Source organism: Gymnodraco acuticeps, unplaced genomic scaffold, assembly GCF_902827175.1.
Source record: "Gymnodraco acuticeps unplaced genomic scaffold, fGymAcu1.1, whole genome shotgun sequence".
NCBI classification, from domain to species: domain Eukaryota; kingdom Metazoa; phylum Chordata; class Actinopteri; order Perciformes; family Bathydraconidae; genus Gymnodraco; species Gymnodraco acuticeps.
The window spans coordinates 2,501,441-2,511,177 of record NW_022990940.1 but is presented as its reverse complement, the minus strand read 5'-3'; positions in this window follow the sequence as shown (position 1 = coordinate 2,511,177).

Sequence of the window (9,737 nt, the reverse complement as noted above, 5' to 3'; positions counted from 1 at the left end):
AGCTGGCCTACTTGGGTGCGCAATGCAAAAGTAGCTACAGCTGCTGCTGAGAAAAAAAACACTGCTGCCAGATCCAAGTGGGCTAATAATAAAAAAAAGAGACTGAGTAGTGAATGGCAGTGACCACCTCTCCCTCCCAGAGCTGCAGACTGCAGTCGGTTGTAGCTAATCCACGATTAGAGGAGCTGAGCAGTGAGCGTTTGTGATTGGCTGCACCATGCCTTCCTCTTATAGGCTAGTGGACAGAGGAAAAGTTACTCGACTGATAAAAATATTCAAATTCTTTTTTAGCAGGTTAAATTAATTGCCGGAGCCTTTCTGCATACAAAAACTGAAAAACAACTATATCCACCATTTGGTCAGGAATTACCAAAAAATATATAGTGTACTTTTGTTCTAATAAAATTCAACTCAGAGAATTATCTAAAAAAGAATGTCAGTTTATCTGAAACACTGAGACTATAGAAAAAGATAAAGTAAATACTTAAGGGGCAAAGAGCCACTTATTGGACGATTTGGCAAGTCAAAAACGAATGAAAAACTGATAACTGATTTCCTTAAACAGCCCTTTGAGGTATTGACTTCCTACTTGAGTGACTATAATAGGTAAACACTGAAAGAGACTCGATCAAAAATGAAGCCCTTTGGTACCTAAAAACTTTAATATGGATTTTGAATCGTAAAACATGATAGTAAATGTTATGTCTATGAAGTTGTCCGATACACATACATCAATGAACCCAAAATCATTCACAAATGACTCAAATGACCCCCCCCCCTTACCCTAATCTAATCCTCTAATTTTCTGTGTATTTATTACAAAAAATAAAAGATTGAGTGAGGTTTAAAAAATCTGCTTTACATGAAAGCGCTGAGAGAAGTGAGTGAAAAAATAAAACTTCTACATCATTTGGGCATGATAACAAACAAGAGCTCAGAGAATTAAAATCAAAGAAATGAAACAGAGCAAAGGGACCCTAATCAGTGATCATAAAGCTCAATACTTCAAATGAGGGAGCTCAAAAGCCAGCATCAAATATTCCTTCTTTACACCACAAATTCCAAACAGCAATTTGGTTGATCCCTGAAGTTACTGAGCACATTTTGTGGGTAATTGATAACATTAATGGCCAATTAATGAGGCGTTAATCATGGGAAGGATACCGGACCCAATGGCATTTCCAATCACGTTTCCTAGAGGAGCATTAAATGTTAGTGGGCTGGGGGGAGAGTATCTTTGATGTTCCTTCAATTGTGAGCTGCAGCTTATTCCAGCGACATCAAAGCTCTCTCTGAAATGAGAAACAGAGGCACTTGATTTACTCCCACCACCATGCAATGCAGCGGCTGCCCTCAGTTGCCTCTTTTGAGTGCAAAATTACACTCTCTTTCATTCACGTTTGGTAAAGTTTACTACGCAAGAATAAATATTTGTGTCTGCGAAAACATGTTCCAACAAAGATTAAGATGTTAACAAGTAAAGGAGTGAAAGTCAGGCATGCAGGTAGATAAGAATCCAGCCAATTGTGCCTGCATGGTGTGTTTGAATGAGATATCAACTAAAGAGACGGGCTTTAAACAGTTATATTGCTGTCTTACTGCTCTGATAATCCCATAAACCAGGACTTAAGGACCTTTATCTCTGTGCTTACCTCCTCCATTATTCTGCATATAGACCTTGATTTATCTTAGATGTACTTAAGGTTCAAAGCTGGCAATGGCCTCATAAGTATGTTGATTTATATGGGCCTCGTTAAGCCCGAGCCACTCCGGCCTCAATTTCCTATTACATAATTCTTACAAGTAACCTATTCAATAATTAAAGCTACAAGACAGGCCATTTGTCAGCTGTGAGGAAGAATGGTCGTATTTGGCAGTGTGTTTACCTTCTGTGCCAGGCAGTGCTGAGTACTGCAGTATATCACTTGGTTTCATTTATCAGAGAATAACTGTTGTTAGATTTAAGCTGTTAGGCCTATATTGCACTTTTACATACTCGTAAATGTAAATCTAATAAATTAGAACAATCTCTGTGTAAATTTAACTTTTCTCAAGGAGACTTTTGCTCAGGAATTATTGCTGATGAAGGCCAATATGACATTGTTTAAGATACAAAAGATTGTCCTGAACTAGCTTCCGAATCTCTGTCCTGAAATTGGTCCCGTTTCATTTGAAGATAATAAATTAAATGAACATAATAGTCAACAAGAAACAATTAGCTTAAAGTCGGATCGGTTCAATTACAATTTGGGAAAACCTCTCAACCCTGTCCTGTTTCACTCTTACTGCCTTAAAAGAAAATTCATTTGATTAAAAATATTTAGAGCACTTGGGTGTTGTTTTGGGGAAGACTAAATGCAACGTGTAATCCCTGATTCAGTGCTGGTGTTGAAAAGCTAAGTATACTTTCTGTGGTTGACAACATACCTGACACGGTCACAAACTGTCATAATAAACTCAAACTGACAGTATGCTCACCAAATCTGCTAAGAAGTATTTTCCAATCCTCTCTGAATAACATCTGATGGACATGTTTGCTCATAGTGTTGTTGCCAGTAAAACCTCAGTAAATATTAGTTCTTATGTACCATTTTAAAAGTAGAAAAGTGTTGTTTCTATTTCACTTTCTAGATTTAATTAAAGGTAAATGTGTGACATTTTGACTGAATAGCAATGAAATCTAATGCACATTTCGGATCATAATTTAACTGTTTTTCCATGAATGTTGTACAGTTTTTTTAACAAAACAATCATACTATCTCTGACTGAGCAGCCTGTCCCTACAAATCTGATGTTCCTGTTCTCCCTGCATCTCTCTGTCTCTTCCCATCTGTCATTCTCCTCTCTGCATTATTATCTGTCATGCTGTAGACATACAGTACCACTTGACAATAATCTGAAAGGGAATTAAATACATGTTAAATGTGTGGGAGCTTTGCCTTTTCCACCTTCGTGCTTGATATAGGGATATGTGAATGATAGTTATGCAACCATAATCTGCCAGGGGAATGATTCCTTGCGATTTTTTCTTGGCTCCACCTTCAGCATTAAGCTCATCTTCTCAGGACAGGCAGCAGAGTAATGAGACGTGATTATGTAAAGTCAACAGACTAGAACACTTCAGAAAGAAAACTGTGATGTTTTCATTTAGAAAATAAATAAAGACACAGAGAAAACTAAGATAGAAATGTAACCACTTGTTTTTACAGTTGGGCAAGTCCTCAACGTTTCCTCTTGACCTTAATAGTCACTGTGAATATAATTCTGGTCAACAGAAATGTTCGTTTAGTACTGTCACAGACTGTCAGGGATTAAGATGCTTGCGACAACAGTTCCAGAAACTAAACAGATGACTGCTCGCTTATAATTCACTCCTGCTTGTCTTTTCTTCTGTCCCCCCTGTCTGTCTTGCCCAAAACATGAGTTATGAGTTGTCAGAGGCAAAAATGTAACTTATCAAATGGTACCTGTAATTCTGTGTGACATTGGGTACCGTCACTCTGAAATGTCCACATTGAAACTTGAAGATATGTTGATATATTTTGATTGATTAATATAAGAATTATTTTAAATGTTTTAAAATGTCACTTGCTATCTAATGGATAACATAATGTTGGTCATTTAGAGGATCTCTCATACTGTTTCATAGAAATCTTGAAAAAGGTCAAACTGTGTAGGCACATTCTGCTATTTTTGCATTTAAATGAGAAGGTAAGGTAGGTGTGAACAATCCTTGATAAATAAGATGAACGCTTGCATGTACTAATTTGGTTTTATAAAGAAAACCAATATTAACAGTGGCAGTAAAGCCCTGATGTCAACACCACGTTGCTTGAAAATAAGCCATTAAAGGACAAACAAAAAACGTAACATGAAAGGCATTCAGCCATTATCCATTGTATTCATGTTAAGAGTTGTTGTTCAAAATACAACACAATACACAAAAATACTAGGTTTGTTGCAATGCCATTACACTTCAGACCTGCCATGTGAATCCCATGTTACAATGGCGCCATCAAGTGGGGTGATTTGGTCACAATTATTTAATGACACCCAACTAATCACCAACTGAGTCACTTCTGAATCCACTGCTTAGACTTGTCAAACTCAAGGCCCGGGGGCCAAATCAGGCCTGTGGTGGATTTAATTTCGGCCCGCAGGATCATTTCTAATTACTATTAGATCTGGCCCGCCGGTATATTGCACGCACACCTTCACTAAAATTCCCTGAGGATTTCCTCCGCTCAGGGGCCTGACCCCAAACGTTGATGAACTGCACCCAAGATGAGATGCCAAGTATCTGGCTTAGTGTGCATACCACCGAGCAGCCACACTGAGTTTGAATGGATGTTTCCTGTTGTGCACTTTCTTTCTTGCGACAACAGGGCATGTCTTTGAGGGGAAATTGTTTGTTTTGAAGCTGTTGTTGGCCTGTGGAAAATGTGTAATTGCTAGAATCCACTTCAAGACACTGGTACTTGCGTGCTGCGAAGGGATCTTGCCCTTCCTACATCCAGGACAATGGTTAAACCGTACAGAACCCCAGCGCGTGCACTCCGCTCTGCATCAGCCAAACGACTCGCTGCACACCCTCGCTGCGAGGGGGGACCCAAGTTCCCATTCAGCAAAAACACGTGGGTTTGCTATCCTGGCTCCAAAATGGTGGATGAGCTCCCCCATTGACATCAGGATAGCAGAAAGCCTGCACATCTTCCGGCGCAAAACTGAAAACTCATCTCTTTCGACTCCACTTCGAGCCAATAAAATGACTAACTAAGCACTTATATACTAATAAAGGACTGGCTTATCTAAAACCTGTTGAGTAGCACTTGAAATGTTTTGCTCTATGAAACCTGATGTACTTATAAGATTCTGTTTTCTTCAAGGTTGTGTCTTCCTGGTCGAATGTACTTATTGTAAGTCGCTTTGGATAAAAGCGTCAGCTAAATGCAATGTAATGTAATGTAATCATAAGAAATGACTCCGGAAAAGCTGCAGATAGAAGGCCATAAGAAATTAATGCAACTGGATTATTTAATGTTGTTTTTATAGGTTTAATAGGTTGTAATATGTCCAATAAGTTCATTTCAATACGTTTTGCAATAGCATTGAACCAGTACCGACAGTACCTCGACTAGTACCGATTTTTTTATTTTGGGCCCGCTGTGTATTTGAGTTTGACACCCCTGGCTTAGACCCTTCTCTGCGGTCAACACGAGTACAGAGGGGCTGCCGGGAAGGCCATCCTTAGGTAGACGCCCCTCCCCCCACACCTCCTTGAGGGACCAAAAGAAAATAGTTTGACAGTAAAAAAATTAAATGTGTTTAAATGAAACCAAATACATTTATAAATAATAAATACTATATTGTAAATACAAATGGTTAACAATGAAAATATACTTAAAACATTTTAAATTAATTAATAAAAATGTAATAAATAATATAAAATAAAAACATTAAATAAATACAAATCATAGTACAAACATAATAAAGACATCAATAAAGTATGATAAATAAAATAAAATAAATAAATAAAAAAGACGAAGAACTGAAATAAATACATAAAAAGTATATAATAATAATGAAAAAAATACAAAAATAAATACAAATAATAATACTATATTAATTTATAACATTACATTATTTTTTGTAAAAAATACAAATAAACATTTCAAAAATCAATAAAAGACGCAGGTGTGGGTCTGCCTGGGTACAATAATAATTATTTAAAAAATATATAAGAATGAGGCTGTGACTCAGTGAGTACTGGTTCAATCCCCACTGCAGTCAGCATGTCGCTGTGTCCCCAAAATTGCTCCTGTTACTGTATATTAAAAACATATATAATAATAATAACATATTTGAATAAAAATAATACTATATATAATGTAATTAAAAAAGCCAAACATAATAAAGACAAAGAATAATAATTAGGAAATATTAAATAAAAATACATTAAAAAATAAAAATAAAATAAACAATGAGTCGTTGGGGCTGCTGTGTTAGCCAGCCTCACAGGGATGCCCCCCCCCAGACCTCCGGGTCTAAACAAATTAAAATTAAAATTAAAATAATAAAATAAAATAATACAATCATAAGAACTAACTATAAAGATGTTTAACTTCTTAAGCCCCGAGCCTGTTTTTCAGGTCTCAGGCTCGAAAATGACATTCCCAGAACAAATGACCATATCTTCCCTTCTAAAAGGGTTACATTAATAATCTTTTTTCTCAAAGCAAGGTTACTGTGAGTTGGATGTAGAAGTGTCATAATCAATATAGATGTTTTTATTTTAAAGTAAATTCAGATTGAACACAGTAAAACAATGTCAATTATTGTGTCCGTCCATAAAAAAAAAAGTACTTATAGTGAAAACCACCCTTGAATGGATGGTAGACTAAAAAGAATTATGGATTATAAATAAAAAAAAATGATTACACAGAAACATTATCAACCTATGGATTAACCGATTCAGCCGCGTTTTTTCTCGTTTTAATGCATTGAACCAGTCTTTTGATCAGATTGACAGCTACGGTGAGACGATCTCCCGTAAAAGCTCCGTGGTACATGTTGTGATGTCTTTGTTTGCTTCCCCCTGTCGCGAGTCGGATCACTTAGTGATGATATATATACCTAAATAATCTGTGGAAACTCAGCTTTAATCAGATATCTTGTATGTGCAGCTACGATAAGTAATAAGGGTATCTTTTATATTGGGTTCTGTGCCAAAGTGTGTTAGCATTTTTTGCTCAGGGGTCATTTAGATACTTCTTATGAGACTTGTGTTTTGTTTTGGTAAAAATGGTTTATATCGTCAGTTAGCTGAGATTATTCCCGTTAATCTGGTATAACACATTAATAGGTTCTTAAATATGAAGATCCCCTGAGACACAGTGTCGTGAAAAAAAGGACCCGCCGAGGGGGACCTTGGGGCTTAACAGGTATGAGAAAAAATACGATATTTAATATGAAAAAATAAAAAAATAAAGTAATGAAAATAAGAATTAAATACAGGTTTCCTTCCCCTCTCCTCTCTCTGTCTTCTCGTCCCTCCCTCTGCAGCTTGTGTCTGCAGCTCTGTGGGAAATAGTGGAGCATGGGAGCTGTGATGTCGTCTGTTGGACGAGTTTCTTACCACAGTGTTGGAAACAGTCCCTGAACTGCTCACTTCTAACCAACTAACTATGGCTTACGTGCAAAGGTGAGGATAAACCATGGGGGAAAGCACTTACATATCTGAGGTGTTGCAAAGCATTTCCCTTCTTTTGCAATTTAATACTTTTTGTGGGAAATACTGTTACTTTTACCTACATTAATTAGATAGCTGCAGTAAATTAGCAAATCTAGATTATTATTAACACAAAAATATAAATCAACTATTACATTATGATATATTGACACAGCTACCAAGCAGTTCATATATGTGCTAGAGGAGATGTGTACTTAAAACATTTAAAGAAATGTAATGAAGTATTCTTTTTCACAAAACAAAATGTATACTCCAATCATTTCATAGAATATTGTGAAATACTTGTTGAATGAACAACAGAAACGTATCAAGATGTACAAACTATACTATCATGACATATTGCATATAGTATACGGCAGTGTTGTAGTCAAGTCACCAATTCACAAGTCCAAGTCACTCTCGAGTCACCACTCTTCGAGTCCGAATCCAAGTCCGAGTCACGAAGGGAGAGTCGTATGGAGTCCGAGTCCAAGTCCGAGTCACCCAAGGAGTGTCCGAGTCGAGTCCGAGTCATCATTACCTGTGTTCGAGTCCGAGTCCAAGTCTGAGTCACCCAAGGAGTGTCCGAGTCGAGTCCGAGTCATCATTACCTGTGTTCGAGTCCGAGTCCAAGTCCGAGTGACCTAAGAAGAGTCCAAGTCAAGTCCGAGTCACAAGTCTTCATGTATAACCTTCGTGGATATATGAAATGTTAGCTGCTCCCTCTACATTGCTTTTATCCTGTCATGTTATACTAATCTGTCTATTGAACTGCTGTGAAGCGAGTTTGGTTACAATTATTGTAATAGGTGCTATACAAATATAAAGCTTATTACTAATATTAATATTATTATTATTGTAAATGACCTTTAATATGACTAACTATATTTAAAATGAGTTACCTTTTAGAGAAGTGATTATATTGTATGCCAATATTTTCCTATGGTAAAGTTTTCGTTTTGCACTTTTATTTTGATAGTAATAAGATCGGTACTCTTATTTTGAAGGAACTTTTACCGGTTAACTAATAAAGATTTATCCCCAGAAAGCACATGGCCACTTAACATGCAGAATGACGTCATTTTGCATGCTAAGTAGCCATGTGTTATCGGCTGAATCTTTATTTATTGATTAGATCACGTTACTCTGATGATAGTGTTCAAGACAGCCTATATGTCTGAACTGGATCCTTAGAGTAATGTGTTACGGAGCCTTCTCTTCAATATTGTTTCCACATAACGAGCATTTTGCGCTGCTCTTTTCCAATGTGGAAGCAGAATGTGTGAAAGCATACAGCACGATGCGGGGTGTGTCTCTAGACATCTCTAGACTGGAATAGCAGGGCCCAGTCCGTGAACTCGCCTCACAGGTGCACATGCCAGGATAGAGGACATCAGACTCCAGAGAAAACTTGCTCGAGTCCGAGTCCAAGTCAGAGCGTCAATGTACAAGTCGAGTCCGAGTTATCGTGGGGGGGGAAATTCACGAGTCCGAGTCCGAGTCGAGTCACGAGTCCTGAAAATCGGCACTCGAGTCCGACTCGAGTCCAGGACTCAAGTAATCAATCTCTGCTATACGGCCAAGGGCCATTCAATATAAAATGTACTTTGTTTCTTGCATTTTGTTGATAAGGCAGTGGATCAGTCTGTAAGGACACCTCCTGGGCCCTACCGAGGTGCCCTGAGGAAGGCACTCAAACAGTGTGTGTAATGTGAGTGATCAAAGTAATTTCCCCATTGGGGATCTGCTTCTGATACTTTTCTTGTGTTAAGATCAAACATTTGCTACTTTTGATAATAACCAACAGAGGCAATAGACATAGGATTGTTGATTTCAGATACATCCTATTTATATTTATTGATTGATTGAAAAGTTTATTAACAGCTTGTATATTGGGTACAGTACAGTACAGCTCAAAACATACAATTGTTAAGGGGATGCAGACCAGAGAAAGACTTTCGTCTTGTTTACATCAGGGTCCCCCATTTCCAATTCATCATGTCATTTAAGACATATAAGACATATTTGACATACAGATGGCTTATTTACAATTTACATACAGGTGGTTTTTTTACATACAGATTGCTTGTTTACAATTTTCATTTTAGATTTCGTTCTAATACATCCTAAGCGGACATTTAAGACATACCAAGTCTACAGATATACAGTTAGTAACAGAGTCTAAAATGCGAGTATATACATAGATGGGGGGGGGGGGGGGGGGGGGGGAAGCTGTCCATTGAACGACAGGTTGAGATTTGTACCATTACCGGGGGCCAGTTTTGCAATGCTCTCCCCCGAAGGTGCTCTTTAAGAGAGGTGTTGAAGGTAAGTATCGTTTTACTTTCCTTTACAGTTGTGGAAGAGCGTTCCACCTTGATGTGGCATAATTGCGAAACGTGTATTCCCCCTTTTTTGTGCCAAATCTGGGTTTCACATGATTTGTGGAGCTCCCTCTGGTGGTTATGATCATGGTATTCCTTGACCTTTGGGAATAATTTTGACATGT